The sequence below is a fragment of the Fundulus heteroclitus genome, chromosome 3 (genome assembly GCF_011125445.2).
Source record: "Fundulus heteroclitus isolate FHET01 chromosome 3, MU-UCD_Fhet_4.1, whole genome shotgun sequence".
Classification (NCBI taxonomy): Eukaryota; Metazoa; Chordata; class Actinopteri; order Cyprinodontiformes; family Fundulidae; genus Fundulus; species Fundulus heteroclitus.
In genome coordinates, this window is record NC_046363.1 from 16,146,381 (window position 1) to 16,168,130 (window position 21,750).

At 38.9% G+C, this 21,750-nt stretch overlaps 1 long non-coding RNA gene across 3 annotated transcripts in view; it reads right to left on the bottom strand.

The window, feature by feature from the left end:
* The window catches only part of LOC118560077, a 168,186-nt gene extending 150,261 nt beyond the window's left edge, over positions 1-17,925 (bottom strand). Inside the window, exons 1-2 of one of the 3 annotated variants that reach the window (XR_004929055.1) lie at positions 17,283-17,925; positions 15,198-15,580 (exon numbers count right to left, since the gene is read on the bottom strand). This is a non-coding gene — a long non-coding RNA (uncharacterized LOC118560077). The remainder of the gene's footprint in view (positions 1-15,197; positions 15,581-17,282) is intronic. The other 2 variants (XR_004929053.1, XR_004929054.1) reach the window with 2 other exon arrangements.
* Positions 17,926-21,750: the final 3,825 nt, after the last annotated feature.

Below are 21,750 nucleotides of genomic sequence, written 5' to 3' on the forward strand. Positions count from 1 at the left end.
CTCACTTTCCCTCCATATTTACAGCACATTCATTTCACTGCTATCAATCTTTTTCTTTTGTTTTAGACCTAACAAGAAAGTAAAGATCGATTATTTCTTGAATCAAGGAATAATTATTGTCCATCACACACACACACACATAGACAGGCAAAACAATATCTAATAGAGTGCTAAATGAAGTCTTTTTACAAAAGTATTTAATTTTTTTTTTTTACTTTCAGATTTAAAATAGAAAAATGTTTCTCCTCCATGGTTTGTGGCGATCTGCAAATAGCATTTTTTTTTCTGCCACTCTGCCATTGAAGTGAATGACTAAAAGTGGTCCTGTCAACAGACTGTTTTAAAAGAGTTTACCTGGATTTCATTTAGGGGTAATAGAGTAAAGTAGACTGAGTACTTGTGCACATCACACTTTTCAGATTTCTAACGTAAAAAAACTTTAAAAACCAAGCATCTTGTTTTTTCTACTTCAGAATTATGCTCTGCATTCTGCAGCTGTATTGAGTAGATTCCCGACTAAATACACTGACGTTTCTGGTTTGTACCATGACAAAATATGAAAAGTTTTGCACAGCAAAAGAAACATAGTCAACCAGCCGGAAAGACAAGGGATCAAGAGAAAGTGAATAGTGCGGAGGGGGTAACAGGCATCCCAACTGTGACAGACGGGCAGCACTGGTGTGAGGAAACTTAGAATGCTGACGCTGAAAGACTCAACTCTGCTAAAAAGAGACAAGCAGTGGGAGGCAAAAGAGAAGACAAAGTCAAAGTGTAACTGGAGGGGAGACAGAAAGAGGAAAAAGTAGCAGAGAAGCAAGTGTAAGCAGGCTGCGTGAGTGAGAGCTTGGGATGATGAGAGAGGCGTACACAGAGACTGACGAAGAGTGAATAACTCAGCAGGGATTCAAAGATTCTAGTCTAAGGGCATAGTCCAAAAAGAAGAAGAAAAAAAATGCTCCACATGACAAGGACAAGTTGTCTTTCCACTACTTTCTCTTTAGCCTGCTCACTGAGACTGTGAAGCATAAACTAGCCTGTCACAGTAAGCCACCAGCTTACTGACTGTTAAAAAAAAAAAAGACTGCACAGAGCTACCAGCGATGCTGGATTGATGCTCGTTACAAGGACACTACAAATGGAATGAATCTAACCAATCCAGAAAGTACAGTAGTTGTGTTTGATAATACAGACATGCCACTTCATCGACAAATGAGACAAGTCTCTCTCTTCTTTTTTCTTTTTTTTTTTTGCTTTCACAAGGTCCGACAGAATATTTTTAGACTCCTTGGATGCTCCAGGGACAGATGAATCAGCACAAAGTGACAGCATATCATCAGCTGCAGACAAACCTACATCTAAAAGTCTGGAACTGCATTTTCAAGTGCATGCAAATGAGTTGCTCAAGTCGTAGAAACATTTGAGCCAGGCACTGCCGTCTCTGTCGGATTAGCGTTTCTGCCCGCCGTCCTTTCAGTCAGCGTGAAGCTGAATGAACTGGCGGTGAACTGTAGGGGAGGTAGCGTCTCGTTGTGTGTCTTTGGCTGACAGAGAAAATCTGTCAGGGAAAAGTAAAGGGCAACAGGGAGAGGAGGCAGAATGAATTATTGGCGGTAACGGAAAGATAGCAGGCCGTACAGCGGAAGGAGAAAAAAGGTTGTGAACACCCATTTACAAGCCTGTGTCTTCATGCTTTGAAGCCAAATATCTTTGTGTCTGAGTGACCACAGTTTACCGTGTCAGCAGCTCTCATTACCACACATATCGCTGAGGACATGAGAGAGCTTAGCACGGGGCCGGTGAAGCCGCCTCTGTTTATCTGCATACAAACAACAGCCCCTCAGAGACCAGCAGACACACAACAAACATTGACGGCTGGAGAACGAAAGGCTCTCCGATGAACACTGAGGCACTGATATGCATGAAACACTTGTGCGCTTAGGCATCTGCATACTGTTGAGGCTGCAAGTGGGTTATCAGCTACACACAACAGAAAGAAATGCCTAAAAGCTCCCCAAGGATTAATGCAATGTGTAGCAAAATTTTTGGCAGATGTGTTAGACTGTTAGTTACCTTTAGTACATTACAAAAGTACTGATATCTCTTGAATGTTTTTTTTTTTTTTTGATTTTTCTCTTGTAACAACCACAAACTTCAATGTAATTTATTAGGATTCTAAGTGAAAGGCCAACAAGAATTTGCATCCATTAGCCTACTCTTTACATAATAGCTGAAGGTCAGTCAGATTAGATAGGAAGCATCTGTGCAAATCAGTTTTAAAGTATTACAGCATATTCTAAAATATACTTAGATCTGGGCATTGGCCGGGGAATCCCGACACGTGATATGCTTTTGTCCACATCCATTCCATGACAGATCTGGCTGTATAGTGTTGCTTTATTAAACACTGCTTAGTGTCTCTGTTCTGCTCAAAGGTGAACCTCTGGCCCAGACATTTGTTGAATGCCGTGGAGGTTGAATACTTTTGCAAGGCACTGTATGATAGATGCATGGCTAAAATTCCATATAACAGACATAGTGTTTACTGATTTACAGCTAAGGAGTTCTAACCTGTAACAGCTATCTGGAAGTTAACACCACTTGTAAGTCAAAGCGTGGAGGATGGCTGCTTAATGCATTATTAAAAGCATGATTCATGCTTACTCAGCTCATTTCTCAGTTAGAAATAAAGCCTCAACCAGAAAACCTGAGAAGGAATGGCTCCCTGAATACTATTCAAGTTTCCAGGATGGGTCCTTGTAGGAAAATGTGGTTTTAAGGTTGGATGTTGGTAACATTGCCACAGGCTGTATTCTAAATACTGTGCTTGCAGAGCAATTGTGTGTATATGTTTTGGGGGATCATTTTCGTGCTTACCAGTGTGTCTGTTACACCCACACGCTCGTCTAAGTTTGACTCCGAGTCTAATTTTACAAAGCAAGGACGTTTCCAAGTAGCAGGAATTTGACATTGGTTCACTCGTTGGCAAAACAGCACAGCAAAAAATACCTAAGAGCTGACGGATTTTTATATGATGTATAATGATTAAAGCAGGGCATGACGTGGCCTTATTCAGTCACTTTCCCAAGAGGTGACCAAAACACCCTTTCTCTGACCTGAATTATTCATATTGTCTCTGCAAGTATTGACTTGAAGCATAAATGAGGATATTTTTGTACCTTACACAAATGGGACAATCTCATATAAGTGACTGATGACTGCTGGCAGAAACAACAAGCTGACAGTTGTGTGTGGTGCTGTGTTTCACAATAAATTGGCCATGGATCCACCTGAGTCTATCATGCAGGCTGCATCCAACTTGGAAATACATAACTACATTATTAGGGCAAGACATTCGCTTGGGCTCATTCAACCTATTTCTGGCCCCTCAGATTATGCCTCAGCATGCGGTGGAAAATCATGTCGGCAGATATTCTCATATCAAATTATGGATGGCACTCCAAGGCATGAACTGCTTACAAGAAATCCAAAGTTCAACATTTACTATACATATATATATATATATATATATATATATATATATATATATATATATATATATATATATATATATATGTCATGCTCGTATATTTACTAAACTTTACACACTGTACTTGATACTTTTATCTACAAATGGTAATTTAAAGTAAAGATTTTGTATTCCATGTAGTTCTACACCGTCATGCAGCATATCATCAGCAAAATGATTATGGCAGCAGATATAATTTACATGTCTATCATGAATAGTTAATGCTCAAAAAGAAATATCAAACACATTGACATAATTTGAAACTGGGCTGAGACTCATTTGTGAGCCACAATTCAAAGGTCGTCTGGGGCTGCTTGATTTTGTTAACATCTTAATTCATCTGAATTCCGCTAGCGAAGAAGCACATTGACATTAGCCCCATTTACACTACCCTTGTTAAACCGATCCGAGCCGAGACCAGTCCGAGCTTGGATCAGTTAACCAAGCCGAGACGACCGTTTACACACCCCGCTATCCCGGTTCCTTGGTTGCTCCTCGCCTCCTAGTGGCGATCTGCGGTACTACTGCTCTCTGGGTTTGAAGGCGGAAGCAGCAAATCAAAACGGCGGCACCCGTAACATTCAGGAAGTTATGGTTGGACAGAGTCGGCTTTTGGGACGTGGATAAGACAAACAAACGTCTAATAAGGATTTACAGACGCAGGAAACAACGACAAACACTGAGGTTCATCACACTGCTAAGCAGAATCATCTCTGGAAACCGTGTGTCACGGTAAGGAAGCTAGTATTTTTATGAATTTCTGAAATTTGTCTCAATGGAGTGTGAATCGGGACGTGCAGCCAGACACGCCGGAAAAACTGCAGACAGTCAGCTGACTGTAAGGGGATGACGCGGTCTGCTCATGCACTCTTTGTTATCAGATAACCGGGATAAAAAAAAAACAAGCCGAGACCACACCTGGAATTGGTCTGCATTTAGCGCGGTCCGGTTATGTCTAGCTCGGTTCAGTTCAGTCTGCTGACCATTTACACTCGAGAGTTATCTCAGTTACCGAGCTCGGACTGGTCTCGGCTCGGTTAAAAAAGGGTAGTCTAAATGGGGTAATTGTATCTACTTAAGCATCTGCAAAATAAAAATAAAAATTAAAAAATTAAAAAAAAGGTTCCTCAGTGACCAAAATTTTTAATAACTGTACTAAAACAGAGCGAAAGACAACACAAAATATTTGTGGTCTCTCTGCACTCATTCATTGCCTTTAACTTTCAACAGTTTAGGAAGAAATAGATCCCGGAGGAAACCCCAGGCATTGACCTCCTACCCAGCTCCTCCCTGGTGATCTCAAGGAGTTCCTGAAGGGAGTTCTAAGGGCAACTTAGAAAAATTAAATAACCCTACAAGTCAGGTTTCTGTAGTAGGGAAGTCAGAGACCCCGGGGAGAACATTGGCAGAACATGCAAAGCCAAAGAAGAAAGAGCCCATACCTGGAGTCAAACCCAGGTTCTTCGTTTTGCAAGGCAACAGTGTTTACCACTGCATCACCAAGCAGTACCACATCAAACTAATCTCAATATTTCCATCAGACCACATTAAATGTATTAGAAGTTAAACATAAAGGTGTGAGACCATGAAGTACTGTGCCTTGTGCTGCAACTACCAACAAGGACCTTAGCAAACACATAAACCACATAATAATAGCTAGTTTAAGCAAATCAGGACAAAGTGCCTTCAAGTTCAGTAAGTAGTAATGATGGTTTTGTGATTTTAATATAAATGTGGACTGCTACATTGATCACACCTCAAAAATGAGGTGTCTCTGTGTATTAATCAGGATTGAATTGTCTTTTTAAATCAACACAAACATTTGCATTAAAAATGAAAAAAGGGTTGTGATAGATTGTCAGATCCCAGTCCACCAGTAGTGTGGAGAAAAATTTGCTTTGACTAACCCTATGGTGCTACAAGGCTATTCGGAGTGACCTGTAACGAGACAGTTAAATAGATTCAAGCTCACATTGATGTGTGTGAGCTTTGCTACACAGATTTCAGCAGTACAGTGTCAAGTTTAGGACAAATCACAAGTTATTTTTGGAAGTAATCTGCTTGGCTTAATATTATTTCTTTACAGAAGACAAAGATAACTAAAAGCTGAGCCAATTAAAGCAAAGAATCTCAAGTGTAACTTTTATGCCAATGGACTCAAAGTATGGCCTCTATTAGCACACATACATTTATGGTTCTCTATTAAAATTCTAGGCATTCTCATTCCTTCATGGAATAGTTGAACAATTCCTGCAATTAGTTGCTGCTTTTTAATTAAATATGAACATAAATGCTGTCAAAACATACAAAGGAAATTAAAGGAATAATAGTTTTAAACAGATCAGGAGGCTTTGCTGTATTTAAAAAATTTAATATATTTTGCAGACACGACTCTTATTCTGTGGTTGCACTGAACTGCATTGTGAGTGAGGGCTGAGACGGGTTAGAGAAACAATACTCTCCGGCTGTTTGAAGGATTTTCTGCCAGGGAGCGAGGAAAGGTGACACACATTTACAGAGGATCTTTTTTTTTTAAAGCAGGATAGTAAAGGATAAAGCCCGCACCTGTCTTGTCACATCGCCTTCTCTTCCTGAATTATTCATAAAATTGAAGAATAAACAGCCCTACTTTGCAATGTAAGCATTTTTAAGAATAAAACCTGAAAGTTGTAAAGGTAACCTTTAACTCCAGCACAGGCTGTGACTTCAAAAACTCATCTCCACACTCCGTGAGACTTGATATGTCTGCATACCAAAGTGATGTACGTTTTTTTTAGTTAGAAGGATAACTCTGTGAGGAGAAGAGCAGTGATACAATCCGGTTACATGCTCCAACAACAGGCTCTCTGATTTTCAATGCAATATTTCAATCTGCACGGCTACGCTTGTGAGAATATACATTTTTACAATTTATGACTTTTTTAAATTAGTTTGGAAAAGTTTGAAAAAGCTTACAATGGATCCCATTCTTCTAAGATGGTGTTGAGAGTTTTTGGTCCGTCACTGTAGCAATATTAACAATAACTCTAATGTCTAACTATTATTTTCACATACTTTAACCATCAATGATAGTACCTCCTTAGTTGCTTAAGTACAGTACACTTTTAAATATAGTGTCAGATACTTTCTATATAATTTCATTAGATATTTCGAGCTTTTTGGCACATATTCCTATGATATAAAAAGAGATACAATGTGTAGTTAGAGTAGACACAAAACTTTACGGAAGAATTTGTCACCTTTCCATCAATTAAAGTTTCACATGCAAAGAAAAAAGAAGCCTAATTCTACCCTGTTCTTTTTTTCTTTTAAACTTTTAAGAGGTTTGTCTCATTCTGAAGCAAATCCTCCAAGATCAGTTTGTTGCTGATTACAGGCAACTTTTACAAACTGCAACAAAAGAAATCTGAGGAAACTCCAGAATAGTTTTCAGTTGGGTTTCACCAAACTAACATTTTGGCAACGAGCTCTAGTCTTTTGATACTGCCTTTTTTTTTTTTAAATTGCATCAAGAATTTTTTTTGGCTTCCTCCAAGAGAGAACGGTAGAAGAAAAGGCGACATTCACCAAGTGAGAGAACAGCCAGTCTAAAACAACTGAGAATAAGGACTTTACATTTTTTTTTTTTTTTTAAATGTGGCATTTCCAATTCTAGTTCATTACGAGATTAAAAACCTTGATTTATCAGAGGAACCTTTCTGCTATATATTAAGCCTTCCTGTTATCTGCTTTAAGTCTTACTCAAACAGTAACAACTTTCACACCTTGTTGTCAGTGTAGCCTGATACAGTTAGAAAGTATTTTAAACCATTAGAAAAGTATGTGATTATTGATTTTCTTTTTTACTGAGTAGGTGTTGTGAATGATAATCAGAAAAATCTAAATATTACAAAAAAAATGTGTAGTTTATAAACAACAACACAATGATTGGCTTTATTTTCCTGACGTTATTACGCCACCATCCATTACAGCATTAGGGTACACCTTTAATGATATGACCTAATACAACCTTGACTTCAGAAAGCCACCCAGTATTCATCCGTTAATAACACCCCGTGCTAGTTTGCACCTCCAAAATCACGGCCTCATAATCTCTTAACCACCAGACGGCAACAGATTTGTCTGTGACAAAATCCCCGTCTTTACATATATGTCTGTGTTTCTAACAGCCAAGCTTGTTGTCATGAGTCTGTGTGTCTTTGTGTGCCCGTGCCGGTTTGATGCATGCCTTGCCTGTGTGTGTGAAGCAGATTTGGTTGTGATAAAAACCCGGGTCTTTGGAGGGATTACGAGTCCATCCCCAGACAGCGACATGCTGTGCGTTTATGGCGGTAATGGGCTGATCTGTAAGGGACAGATAGGCAACTGGCTGAAGCTGTTATTGGAAACTGTGTCCCTGTATCTATACCTGGGACAGGATGAAAGCTTAGTAGAAGGTAAAATCTTCAGAGGCATCTTAGACATGCTGCGTCATGCGTCAGCTGAATGTCATCCGGTGCATTTTTGATCTGGCTCACGCCTTTTTGCATTTCCCCCACTGATTTGTCACGCACTTCAGTGGTGCAAGCAGTTTGGTTTTGCCCTCAATAGATACCCAGAGGGCAAATATGCCACAGGCATATATGAAGCAGAACACCCAATAATTAAGTAGTATTAATGATCTTTTGGTTCTGGGATCCAAAAGCTAAACGCATCTAAATGCATCTATCCATCAACTTTGTCAGAATTTTTTAAAAGCCATAAAAGTGTTTTATTTGGATATTGCTCAGTCCTTTTTCACACCTTCTGTCATTTCCCTCTAGTGCATACTTTGGGTATGTAGAACTAGGCCAGAAACTCTCAAAAGGTCACACTTTGAGCCTGAGCAGTGTTCATTTTAAAGCTGTAAAATACATCGGTACGGTTATTATTTTTCCAATATTACCTCACGGCGATCCTGAGCTCATAGCTTCAAATGTACCAATCTGAGAAAAGCCCTCCGGTTATCTGTCTTCTGTGTGTCTCAAACTGAAAAATAAAATGACTTTTCCACTTGCGAATGCCTTTCTCACCAAAGTCCTGGGGAGAAAAATCGTGTAAATGGAAGAAAGGCTGATATAACGTGCAGCAAAATGCCTAATATCTGCTTGATTCATCTTCCATATCTCTCTCTCTCTCTCTCTCTCTGTCTTGCTACAGTTTTTTTGCTCTCAATCTACATCTTTATCATTTCTTTAAGTCCACGTCTCTTTTGTTAACCTTCTATATAACTGCCTCATCTCCATCAAATTCTCAGACTAAAGGAATAATTTATTCCTGTCCCCTAGTGCTGGTAAATATTAGCATTCCAGAAGAGAAAAGGAACTTATTTCATGGCTGCAGGCAGCAAGCGGTAAAACTAAGCTTTGATAGTTTGCAACAGGATGACCACAAAACGCCTTCAGCTAAGGGAATTAGAACTGTCGTCATGATTAGTAACAGTGGGCCTAATGTTTTACTGCACTGTAATTCACTGTACTGTATCCACAGTGTGCTGTCTTGGATTACTCACTTGATGCTCCTTTTGACTTCACAAAAAGACCATCAACGTAAATTCAGCTGTGAGGGGAAATTAGCTTTTTAATGCTCCAGGTTTCGACAACTTGCTAATCTTAACCACGGTACTTAGTTTTGTTTGTTTGTTTTTATTTATTTTTTGCAATGCTTCATACTGCCAGACCAAATTCTCTTTGGGCAGGTGGTACGTTTTAAAGCTCCAACTTAAAATGCATTTGGCCATATGTCAGCACAGGCATCAGAGCATCAAACATTGCCTACCAGACGGGAGGGAAAAAAAGTAAGAATTTAATAAGCATGTTGTAACACTAAGGAAAGGTTGCGTGTTTAAACACTGAAGTAGACTGGAGCTCAGCTAGAATAAATTGTCATTTTATTGGTTGATAAAGTAGAAATAACAACTAGTCCATGCATAAATGCAAGTAAATGCATGCTGCAGCACCCATAAGATGGACCAACTGAGCGGAAAGAATGAACCTGATAGCTTTCTGACCAGTAAACTAGGCAAACGTTGACAGAGTGGCAAGGTAAGAACTAGTTACTAGTTCTGTAAAGTTCTACTGATCTTAAAGTTTCTAGCAGTTTGTTGAAGGACATTAGATGTGGACTGACAATAGTGTACACCAAGGTTTAAACTGTCTGGTGGCTATGAGTATCTGAAGTTTTCACCAGTGTTTGAGAATAAATGAGTTCCTGTTTTAATGATGCTGATCTGTTTTTATAAGGGAATAATAAGCTGGTGGACTTCTGCATTTCTAGCTTAAAATAGCTATCAGGAACTTGCCTTACTTCAAATCAATTTTAATAGATTTGACGGATCAAAGAAACATTTTTGAAAGAACAAACTCAAAAGGTTTTGTATTGCAAAGAGGAGGGCTGTCGAAGTGAGGCAACTCAACTCTGGATAAAAGTATTTAGCACCAAGATAAAATAAGGAATTGTCCAGAAATTAGTTTTGATATAAAAAAAAATACTGAGCTAACTTTAATGGTTACTGAGCTATCTATACATGGTAGATATAGATTTTGCATGCGGTGAGAGTGTGCTCTTTGGGTAGAGGAAAAGTCTAGGCAAAGCAAAGCTTTGACAGTTTTATTTAAATCTGGGGCGTCAATTAAATGGATCTGCCTTGTGAATGCATGTTTCAAATAGTAAAAGAATTATTCATAGATCAGTTGCCAAAATCTTCAATAGCTTTAGCCCTTAATATAACAGTTCTCCCAGGATATGTAAATCTATTCAGTCAATGTACACAAGTATAAATATTTAGCAAAGATTTAAAAATAGCAAAGATACACAGACTGTACAGAAGAAATGGGAAACAGTGGGTTGCACAGTTTTGGAAAAGATGAGTTGTGACTATTATTGAATATTGCATCGGCTACAATTGCAACTAACGAATTTTCCTCTCTCTTGTCTTTCTTTCCCAACATCACAGCCTGCCCTTTCGGTGTACACCTTAGCATTTCAGTCAGAAAATGTCTATCAGGTTTTGGCATTAGGTTCCCCTGACTGGCTGAACATGTTATTGAGTTGCACAGTGAATGCATTACAGCTGATGTGGCCATTTGTGATTACATTACTGCATACGTTGGTGTTAAAACGATGATTTAAATTCCATATATCATACAGCTCAAGATAATAGAGAGTGATAGATGAAGACAAAAAAGTGATGAGTGTGCTTGTAAGGTTCTCATTGACCTATCTAAAATTACCAATGCTGACGGTTAAATTGTTGACCTCAACTGTAAAGGTAGATGAAACAGAAAAGCATTTTTGTTCATGGTTTTATGCTTATCCAAACCTGGAAGGAACAGAAAGCAAGTTATACACATTTTCACACTTGTGAAGAATGCCCCAGCCAAGCGAACCCATTTCAAGTCGGTAATCCTGTTCAGAAAAATTTTTTGTTATAGTGGGTAAAATCGTCTTTCCATCCTGACGGCAGTGAATACATTATGTATTAAAAAAAGGAGGTTAAAAAATATATCTCTGTGAAAGCTGCAGGCCAGTAAAAACTCTGACCAGTCACTGCCACTCGCATCGCTGCTCTCACTGCATACTTTGAAAATGGCTGAGAGTCGCAAGAAGCAAACCGCGCACAAGTTTATGAGAAGCAGAGGAAGGCCTCAGTAGAAAGAAATAAGATCAGAGTGAATTTGGGAGATTTTTTTCACACAATCTCCCTGAGGACTGGAGGAGCAGGTCTACGGTCTGGCGCATGCGCAGTTATTCAGAAAAGGACTTGGGAAACTTCTGGAAAAAAACACTGACTCTACCTTTAAACTCACCTTCATTCTGGAAACAAAATCAAACCACATGACAGATGGAGACATCACATTCAGGAGAGACCACACTTCTGTGACTGTATCTAAACTTGTGCTACCAGTTAATGAACATCATGACTCATGTGGACTCTCGCTCTTTCTCTGACCTAAAACTGTCTCACCTGTGTGTCACAGAGTTCACCGACCTGGTTTCCCTCTAGTTCAGTCATTTCCAGACCATAACCTGCTCTGTGGCTCAAAAGCAGCAGGACGCAGGTAAACATCACTCTGTACATCATCCCACTTGCTGTACAAGAGAGTGCATCGTTTGATTTTAAACCAACAGTGGCAACGTATAGATATAGATAATCAAAATTGTAATAATAATAAAACTGTATTTAAATATGAGAAGTCAATGTGTATGTAATTTCCTAATAAATACATTTGTTCTTTAAAGGTCAAAGAAGGTTGTTAGAAAATTTTGAACTTCAGTGAATATCTCAAGCATGACACATCTGACTGCGAAACATGATGATGGCGAAACATGATGAGGGCAGCATCATGCTGTTGGGATGCTTTTCTTCAGCAGGGATAGGAAAGCTGTTTAATAGTTGAATAGTGGGAAATGCTGTAAGAAAGCCTGTTACAGGCCACAAACGTCTTGAGAACAGGGTGAAAGTTCACCTTCTAGTTAGTAAACAACACAACCAGGCTACTGTGAAATGATTTAGGTCAGTGGTTTTCAATCCCCTGATGCTCATGACTCACAGTCTTTCTGCTATACTACACCTGATTGAAATTATAGCATTTCCTTCATCCTATTATTCACCTTTTCATATAATTCAGGTATGTGTCAAAAGGGAAACACCTAAAACATGAGGTTGAGAAACACTGGTTTAAAGCAAGGGTTAAAAAGCCCATGCCACCCTTTTGTTGTTGGAAATCATTAAGAAAACCATGTATTGTTTTGCTTCCACGTAACAATTAAGCACTACATTGGTATTAAACCAAATCCCAATAAAATACACTGAAACATGTGGTTCTAACATGAACATTTCAAAATAATTCAAGGGGCACGAGTAGTTTTAGAAGGCACTGTTACAATCCGACAGAGGCAAAATGGTAAATGGCTTGTACTTGTACAGCGCTCCACTTTGGTGGGCTTCACATGTTCACACCCTGACGGTGGTGAGCTATGTTAGTAGCCACAGCTGCCCTGGAGCAGGCTGACAGAAGTGAGGCTGCCATACATCGGTGCCACCGGGCCCTCTGACCACCGCCCACAGGCAACGCATGTGAAGTGTCTTGCCCAAGAACATAATGATTGAGACAGTCAGAGCAGGGGCTCGAACCAGCAACAGGACAAACTCCCTAAAAACAATTGCATATTGGAACCTGCTCTAAGGTAACCCTCTCCATGGATAATCAAACAATTACAAAACACAGAATGTCTGTGTTGTTTGGTGATTTTTCTTTCTTCTTTTTCTTTTTCTTTAGCTTTCTTACATTCATCCATGTCTGGTGTTTATTTTAAAATCATTAAATCATTGTGAGAACGAATATCCTCCCCACAAACTCCTGTAGTTTTCCCTTCTGTACTGTTTGCTTGCCGTAATGAGGAACTAATCTCTGAGCTAACAGATAATCGCGGCAGATTCACATCCAAGTCCTTTGCCACAGATTGTGCTTCGCACTGTATCAATGCCTCAGCACCGCACAGCAATGCATGGTGAAAATGTGATGCTGCAGGACCATGTGGGCTGCCATGCTCAAGAAGCTGGCTGGGGGGGCGGAGCTTAAATGATGACAAGACTGTTTGTAAGCTGTAATTGGCTCCCAATGACATCATTGATAAAGACCTCCAAGGACGGAGTGAGAGAAAGGGATGAATCTCACTCTCCCCTTCCCTCACACTCGCATGAAGTCATGCCTCTTTAGCAAGCTGCTTGGTTCCACAACAGACACAAGTATGATGTAAGCATATAGTGGAAGATTATGAGGTGTATTTGCTCTTGCCTCGCCCCTCATGGAACTAAATCATTGGCTTTAGGATGAAATAAGCAAGAGCCAAAATCAGATTCTCAACATTGTGTCAAAATATCTTGGTTTTGTGGCATTACCACTAGATTTTTAAAATAAAAATGTTTAACATCCTCTAACTTCTTTTTATAGAACAGAAAAGGCAACAATTATTCCTACTGCTGTTAAAACAGTAAAACATATTAATTATTACAGTTATAATAATGTAATCATTAATATTTATTTTCTGATATTTGTATGTTACTGCAAACAATTAAGCAAAATATAGAATACACAATACACAGTATATATCTTTCCGACATGTAAAGCTTTATAGTCACCCGAGAACAACAAGTTGCCATAAATCAGGATATCTGCTCTGGCCATTACCCTATAAGCATAGTGGATAGAGGTCCTTCAGTTTCCACACCATGGCTGACCTTTGGTTTGTCGAACAGAAAGTTCCTCTGTCTTGTAAGCGAAGTAAAAAATACAGAAGGCTTTTTTTCTGCCAGTTGACCAGCAGTGCTCAGCAACAGATGGGAAAGGGGCAGCCCTGTGTTTCTCTATGCTCCTAAGAGCTGTGAAAAAAAACTGAAATCAATCCAGCACTTTCTCTGGGATCTTAATAAAAAGGACTTTAAATGACAGGAATAGGAAAACTTTAGCAGTTTTGAACTTCTGAGAAACCTTGGTATAAGGGTAACAAGCCCATGGCCAACATAAAGTAATCACAGACCAAATTGTATTTCATATAATTGTTGCAAAATTGCAAACAATCCGCTGATATTCCAGCATAATTGAAAAATTAATTAAAGTAATTGAACACACACAGGACAGGGGAGCTGGCTGAAAAAAAGATGCAATGCTTTTCACGAACAACAAAGTCAGATTTGGCTGTAAGGGAAAACTATTTCTGGTCCCTCAAAACAGAGACATCCTTGCTGAGATCAAGGTAACACTTTTTTGAATGAGCAGTTGTCCACCTATGGAGCAGGATCTCTGTTAAGCAGCTGACTTCAGGTTGGCTGCTGGAGCAGGCAGCTCGACTAATTAACCCGCCAATATGAGATTATTATGCTTACTATACTCTATGAAGAGTCAAACTTGCTCAAGGAAATGTATTTACATGTTAATAGCAATGACTATATGCCTTCTATGGAACCATTTATTCACTATATGTCTATTTATATATATATATATATATATAGATAGATAGATAGATAGATAGATAGATAGATAGATAGATAGATAGATAGATAGATAGATAGATAGATAGATAGATAGATAGATAGATAGATAGATAGATAGAATTTTGCAGAGGTATGAATACTTATTTTTTATGTTTAGGTGTGAATACAATACAATACCACGAAAACACAATGTTTTTACTGAAGGTTATCATTTCATGAGAACCACATTCTGAACTGTGTCTACTTTAGAATCTGACATTTTAATGTGTACTTCAACTGTTCTTCTGTACAAATAAAAAAAGTTCCATGTACTGACATATTTTTTTTCAAATATCAGATTTGCTTAAATTGCTTCAGTTATCTTTGTCTCTAGGTAGAACGTGAACTGTGTTGGACGTGGAATGACATGCCTCTGAGAAGCTAATGCTACGTTTGTAATCAGAAAATTACAATGTGTGTGATTAAAATTTGTTCATGACGGTCTCATTGTTTAGCGATATCAGAATGGTCACTTTTGTTTTTCTGCTCACTATTACAGGTGAAAGGAAGCTTATTCCCATTTGTTTATTTGTGCGTGTGTTGGGTTGACAGCTCTACAAGACAGGGAACAAGCAGCTGGGCAAGTGCCAGAACCGACTCAAAAGTAATATCACCTACCCGTGCAGAAGGCCGAGAAGGATCAGAAATGCAATATCCTGCTATCCCAGAGACTCTGGCCCAAGACGCCTCTTGCGGAGAGATTTATTGTGAATTCTTATAATCCTTAAAAGTATCTCCATGAGTTCTGGATTTCCAAGTGTGCCCTAAAACGCAATCCAACTGGCACCGCTGTTGCAGAAGTTTAAATCCAACATGAGATAAGTCTTTACCTTCTCCCCCAAAAGAAGCTGCATAGTCTCTTAATCCTCCTCTCCGTCTTAAAAAGTCATCCTGTGGGTGATCCTGTGCCATCTTCATGTCGTTTTTGCATAATTTTTCGGCTATTTTCTTCCACCTTCCACAGGAAATGTCTTGCTCCATAATCTGTGTTAAAATTCCACCTGAGGACAGAGAAAAATTGAGAAACAGATTAAGGGCACTGCAGCAGCTAAATCTAAGTTTTGCTCTGTACACTGTAAACTAACCCACTGGCAATAATTATCGAATAGCTCTTTGTTTTAATTTTCCAGTAGAATTTATTTGAGACTCATGTAAAATGAAAAAATTAAGAATAACAACAATAATCAAACAAAAATAACATTTAGCCTATTTTATTTGAATATGGAAAACTAGCTTTTGTCCCCAGTTTAGCAATGATGACTGTAATTTAAAGTCCAGTAGTTTAAGAGTTTTTCCAGAATATATTTTAAATCTACAGCATTGCAACTTAAAACAACTATATAGTACAGAGATTCTAAGAACACGGTAAATTTTATTGTAAAGAACCGTGCAACTCTACAGGACCATGCCGTGCATTGTTTCAGCCGTAAAGAACTGCTATAAATACAGCAACTTTACTGTTCAAACAACAAAATTGTTAAACAAGTTTAAGTGAGTTATCTGGTGAAATCAGCTTTTTATCTCTTCAACACACTCCATTAACCATTAACGAACATCTATTGTTCATAACAGACGGTTTAGAATAACAAATGCACAGAGGAATGTACCAACCTCAAACAAACAACCATTCAATATTAACATACTTTTTTTCCTTATTTCCTTTTTGTATTTGGATTTTTTTTTTTCTTTTTCTTCAAATCATCTTAACTGCGTCTTGCTGTGTTCTGGTCCTCTTAACAAGTCATGTTGGTGAGCATTAGGTTGAAGATGCAAAAGAAATTGTTAGAATCATCTGTGGTAATCTAAAGTGAAATATCAACACTGGAGAAATAGCCCACCGAATAACTTTGAGGAGATCAAACAGGACATTTCCTGGCGGATTTGCCCTCTTTTCTGTCGCTCTTCTTTGTATGGGGCTGAGAACAAAGGAGCCTTTACAGTAACAAAGACGCGCTGCAGCGACTTATACCTGTTGATCTGTTTTCAACGCACCGCAACAACTTTCTTAAAGATCCTACGTGCGCTTTTGTTTTGATTTGATCTGGTAACATCTTTCTTGGCATTTTAAAAAAATATATATAGGAGGTTGGAAAAGTTTGATTGAGACTCACTGGCTTGTTTTTTTTTTTTTTTTGCAGACTTTACACCTGATTGCATCGTATAGAATTTCCTCACCGTTCTGCCAACTTCGCAAAAACAAGAACACAGCTTTATAAACAAAATCTATTAACGGGCCAGGGTTTAACTATTTAAAAGAACGAAATGAGTCACGTAGTATTTATTTTTTCTTCTGCGCGCGTAAAGCGTCCTTGCCTTCGCAAAGTTCTTACAGGCTTTGTTTTGCGTGTTGCAACATCCCCAGGAGACAAAAACACGGCACTATCCCTTACACCATCTCTGCTCCACATAAAGCCCAGAAGTAACACTTTCTGAAGCAGCACAAGTTTGCTGTAAGTGAGCGCTATGAAGATGCGTCTCTGAGCATCCCCTCAAGTTCACTCCTCAAAGACAAAGGAAAAGGGGGACCGCTCCTCTCGCCTTGATTTCCCTATGTCTCTCGCCCTCGCCCTCCCGCTTTGTGTTCAAGTTTGGAGCGCTGACGCACCAACTATACAGCCGCAACTTTTCACTGGAAATGCACTCAAACCAAGCCACTCCAGGGAGGGCAAAGCCAGCGCAGCATCCCGGTCGGAGGCAACTCACCTGGGCTGGTTCGCTGTGCGCGCGTTCCCGTGCGTCCGTGGAAAAAGTTTGAGAGGGGCACCAAGCTCTGTGTTGTGGAGTCCCCCCTTTGTCTACACGTGTGATAGATGGATGGGGCTCCGCTTGGCCGCGCCTAGTTCATTTCGCTCTCCACAGAGTCCCGCCCTCTCAAAGTCAAACAACTCTGCGCACAAAAACAATATCGGACAGCGGGATCTCCGGATTGTTGAAGAAAATCTTGCATGTGGGAAGGTGCTCTTGAATTTATACCAAACGCTGAAAGGATTGGTCTCTGTCCCTTCATTTGGTTGAAACTGAGTAAACTTTGTCTTGATATCACACTGTTCATTTCTGCCTGTCTACCTTGACTCCTTTGTCCAGGTCTGCGAATAAAATGAGACGACTGGCTGACAAGAACTTCCCTGAATGCGCCAGCAGGAGACTGCCATTGTGTCTGGACAGCAGCGAGGAAACAAAGAAAAGGACAAAAGGCTTTCGTTATCCTGTATGTTTGTAGATAGAAAACATACAATGGATCAGAAGAGCACTTATTAGGCATCCCTCCTAATAACATAAAATGGAAAGTGTGTAATAACTGCATAAAAGATTAGACTTAGACAACTTTATTTGTCATTTTGTATGCACAGAGTGCGCACAGAACGAAATTTCGTTGCATACAGCTTGTAAATTGCAGTAAAAAATAAATAGTTAGATGAAAGAAAAAGCTAAATCAATAACAAAGTGAAAAAAGTGTTGTTTATTTACCTATGCAATCACTGGACACTTTACTAGGTACATTTGTTCAACTGCTATTTAAAATGGCAAATCAGCCAATCACAGAGCAGCAACTGAGTGCGTTTGGACATCTAAACATAATGGAGATTGTTTGCTGAGGTTCAAACTCAGATCAGAATAGGGAAGAGAGAAGATATCAGTTTAACTTAAAATGTCGCATGGTTGTTATCAGTATTGTATAGTAACGAAGTAAAAATACTTCACTACTGTACTTAAGTATATTTTGGAGTACTTTATACTTTTCTCGAGTATAAAATTTTTTGATAACTTTTACTTTTACTTCACTATATTTCCGAACTTAGTTGCATACTTTAACTCCGATACATTTTCAATGTTTGGTTTAGTTACTCGTTACAAAAAAAGCCAGGCGTGGGCAGGCATTGGGGGGCCATGCCCGCCCGCTGAGCCAGCAGTGCCCGCCCTGGACTGGAGGCGGGTTGTTTGTTTTTTTTACCTCGGAGTGGCCGTCGTTCTATCTTTGATTTGTCAGTCATACAATTCAACCAATCAAATCAACGACTGAAGGCAACATGGTAGCCAACCATAGCTGGAGAGGGGCGGGTCACTGGTTCAGACGTTCAGCCTTCAGAGAGACACCGTGGCTCGCTGTGGTCACCATCGGTGTCTGTAGTAGAGCGGGATGGATATTCGGTCTGATTACCAAACAATTACAAGAAATGACAACGAAGCAAACGAGAGAGAGCTGGAAGCAGCGCTATTTATTTCTGTTTGAAACATCAGCATTGAAGTCAACACTGGAGTAAACATTCACGCTAGGAGGGTTAGCTAGACAGCTAGGAGCACCAGGAGCAGAACCAGGCAGTAAAACTGCCAAACTGAAGAAACTCGGGTTCCTTGCAGGCAGAAGAGAACTCTGCTTTGTTCTGATCCTTGTTCTCCTAGCTGCTGTAATTACAGAACCTCTGCTAGTATGAATTTTCACTTCAGTGTTCAGCCTGACACCAGCGCTCATGTTTATCAGCCTGTATGCTTATGCTGGACTTTTTGCAGACAGCGCTACAGGTTGCCGTATCTCACTGATGGCTTCCAGCCCAAACCAGCATAAAACCTGCCCAACTTAAAAGAAAAAACAAGCCCAAATCTCAAACTCTCTCATGTTAAAAGCACAGAACTATTAAACTATTAAACACATAAGAAAATGCCATTAGCATGTTCTTACTGCGCTGAAGCAAAAAAAAAAAAAAAAAAAAACTTCACGCATATGGGCTCCGCACAAAATGTACAATTAGACAACCAAATAACACACAAGATCACTTTAACAATCATGATATATCAACCAGAAAAAAAGAAAACTTTTATCAAAAGCTTTCCAATATGAGTTGTAAATCTACCTTAATATAAACTTAATATCTCTTACAGAATATAGCTCAAACATTTCTCTTTCACAGCCATGAAATATTTCTAAGTTGATCAGTAGAACTCAACCCCTCTTGGGCGTTTACATTGACCAAACACTTGATTAACCATTATTCTTTTGTTGTTTTATTATAACAATCAATATTATTCATTATAACGATTATTCATTGATGATGTCAGATTCGACTTATTTAAAAAATAAATTGATCAGTAAAATTAACTCCCCCCACCCCAACATAATTTTTAAAGTGCAGAACATTGACCTTACTTGAAGAAGGAAAACTGAAAGCTTACAAAAAGGTTGTATTTTCTGTCTAAACTTGGTCTAAATTTCTCCTGCACTTGGTTGTTTATATTATTTTAAGTGAATTTGACTTTAGAAGTTTACCAAAATCTAAAAAATTTAATTCAAACTGCATTTGCTTTGTTTTACTTTTTACTTGCACTTTTTATTACATTACTTGAGTACATCTATTTTTACAGTAATTTTCATACTTAAGTACAAGACATTTCAGATACTTTAAGGCTTTAACTCAAGTAAAATTTCAGTCAGTGACTTGGACTTTTACCAAAGTCATATTTTGGAGAGGTAAGTATACTTTTACTTGACTCTGGAATTTCAGTACTTTATACAACACTGGTTGTTATTGTCCAACAGTCTGCTCTGTGTAATTTTAAAACTGTTTCTAAAATGGAATTTTCACTCACAAAGACAGAGAATGGTCAGACAAAAATAACACATCTAGCTAGTTGTTCTATGGGCAAAAATGTGTCGCTCAAAGGTCAGAGAAAACGGGCAATCAAGTAAGACATAATAGGAAGGCAACAGGAGCTCAGTATAGCCAAGGTATGTCAAATACCATCTCTGACGGCACAACGCATGACATGTTGAAGCAGAAGACTACACAGGATGCTACTCTCTCAGCTAATAGCAGGAAAAGGAGGCCACAGGTTCTCAAAAGTTGGACATTAACAGAGACAAAAAACATTGTCTGGTACGACGAGTCTCGATTTCAACTGCTCCATTCAGATGGTACAGGGAGAAATTGGCATCAATAAGCATGGTTCCACTCTGCCTTGTATCCACATTTCTGACTGCTGCTGGCAGTATAATGTTTTGAAAAATATTTTCCTGGCACAGTTTGGGTCCCTTAGTACCAAATAAACATAGTTTCAAACATCACAGCCGGCCTGAGTATTGTTCCTGACCACGTCTATCCCTGTATGATCACATTGTACCCATCTCAATGCCTACTTCCAGCCTCATCGCCTCTAATCCTGACTACGCTCTGAATCGCAAATACAGACCGTTACTATCAGGTCAAAGCTACAGGGTTCCACAGTTTAATAAGGTTAAACTTAAAAATGCTTTTGTCTGTGAGTCAATTTCAAAACTCAATATGGGACATTCCCCAGTGTGGATGGTTCTCATCAGCTCATTTTGAAGTCTGGACTTTTTGATTCTGTTTGTGTAAACACGTCTGTAAACAACTGTGCTGACAAATTTTAGACTTGTTCTGACAATAAAGATATATCATAACGTCTCGTTTGTCACAAAGATCAAACCATCTTAAACTGATTTGTTGATCTCTTCTTTCTTTCACCTCTTCTCTTTAATTTTTTTCTCTTCTTGTTCTTCCTTTGCTCTCCTACTTTCCCATTGTAGTGTCCACATAATTTGAAATTCTCCCCGCAGGAATCACAATAAAACTATTTACATGCATAAATCAAGCGGAGCACTATGGCGAAAGCTGATTGCTGTACTTGTGAAAGTAAAATCTGTTGAGCTCTATTTGGCATTAAGACATCAATTCTTATTGCCACATTGCTAGACAGAACACTGGAGGGGGGGGGGGGATAAAATAAAATAAAAATATTAACTGATTTGTTGAATAAAATAATGAATTTACTATGCTGCAATGGCTCCCAGGGTCACCAGATCTCAATCTACCAGAACATATTTGGTATGTAGTGGAAGAAGAGATTAGCATCATGGATATCCATCCTACAAATCTGATGACACTGTGTGAGAATTTCATTTCAATGTGAAGAAAATTATCTAAGGAACCATGAACCATTTTCCTTCCACTTCACAGTTAAGAACTATTTTGGTGTTGTCTTAATATAATGCACTAAGGTTTGCAATTGTAAAATTACACATACATTACTGTGTGGCAAATGCAGAGCTCCTAATGGCACTGTCTCCACTCCTTTAACCAATGCCTTTTTGATGTATTTTCTCTGTTAAAATTAGTCCACAGATCATCGCCATTATTCTTCCTCGTCATTCATGTTT